This window comes from Triticum dicoccoides, chromosome 3A (genome assembly GCF_002162155.2).
Source record: "Triticum dicoccoides isolate Atlit2015 ecotype Zavitan chromosome 3A, WEW_v2.0, whole genome shotgun sequence".
Taxonomy (NCBI): Eukaryota; Viridiplantae; Streptophyta; class Magnoliopsida; order Poales; family Poaceae; genus Triticum; species Triticum dicoccoides.
The window spans coordinates 551,766,856-551,768,190 of record NC_041384.1 but is presented as its reverse complement, the minus strand read 5'-3'; the positions used below and the strand labels follow the sequence as shown (position 1 = coordinate 551,768,190).

Here is a 1,335-nt window from a genome sequence, read left to right as displayed (position 1 = left end):
GGTAAAAGCACCATAGACCCAAAAACTTGTCCATCCCGTGATGTTTTAGTCTAGAAACTTGCAGAAGTGGACCCCATCACTCCAAAACTTGCACACAATGTGACAATTTGGTCCAAACCCAATCAACTAATCTCTTGAAGACTTTGTCATAAAACATAAAAAATAAAGAACAACATAGTTTTCTACAATAAATAACAAATTAAGACACCCTATTCTCATATTAGAAGACGCCATAATTACTTTGGAGCACCGGTGTTATTTGGTTTCTCCTTGGACGAACAGAGTCTACTGTCTAGTTGTGTCACATACACTTCTAGTCGGCCGTTAACAAGTTGACCGCGTGGCCTAATGGATAAGGCGCTCGCCTCCGGAGCGGGAGATTCTGGCTTCGAGTCCCAGCGTGGTCGCTTCTTTTTATCATGATACAATGTGGTCGCTTCTTTTTTACATTCTGTTGTTGATTTTACTTTTTATTACGGGCTTGGCATACACGAAATGCAGTCATTTTCTTTGTTCTTTTATAATTTGCATTATGGACTTCACTACAAATCTTTCTTTTTTTGGCATTACCGTAAATTATTCAGCTTAATCTTTTACTCTTCCTAAAAAGATCGAGCCAAAAAATATATCATGATACAATGATAAGACTTTCTTTTTTACATTCTGTTGTTGATTTTACTTTTTATTACGGGCTTGGCATACACGAAATGCAGTCATTTTCTTTGTTCTTTTATAATTTACATTATGGACTTCACTACAAATCTTTCTTTTTTTGGCATTACCGTAAATTATTCAGCTTAATCTTTTACTCTTCCTAAAAAGATCGAGCCAAAAAATATATCATGATACAATGATGAGACTTGACAAATCAAGATTCGGCACAGCAGTATAGGATGGTAACCAAGTTTTTAATTTTGCAAATTACAAAAAAAAATTGCCGAGAGTGAGAGCGTGGGTAGTATACACATCAGTCAATTATTCAGCTCAATCTTTTACTCTTCCTAAAAAGATCGAACCAAAAAGTATACCATGATACAACGATGAGACTTGACAAATCAAGATTCGACACATCAGTATAGGATGGTAACCAAGTTTTCAATTTTGCAAATTACAAAAATAAATGCCGAGAGTGAGCGTGGGCAGTATACACATCAGTCAGTGCCCAAAAAGTTGAGACGAGAATCATTCAAAATTGACAAGAGCGCTAGAAGCTTATTTCATTATGTTATATGATGAAACTTCATCCCTGGCATTACAAAAACCAGCATTCAGACTAGGTACCGCTAGAATGGGATTTGAAAAGGCGCTGAAGCTAAACTTGCATTCATACATCAC

At 36.2% G+C, this 1,335-nt stretch overlaps 1 non-coding gene across 1 annotated transcript; it reads left to right on the top strand.

The window, feature by feature from the left end:
* The first annotated feature begins 334 nt into the window (after positions 1-334).
* On the top strand, positions 335-407 carry TRNAR-CCG. The gene has a single exon. It is a non-coding gene; the product is annotated as a tRNA-Arg (tRNA).
* The last annotated feature ends 928 nt before the right edge of the window (positions 408-1,335 follow it).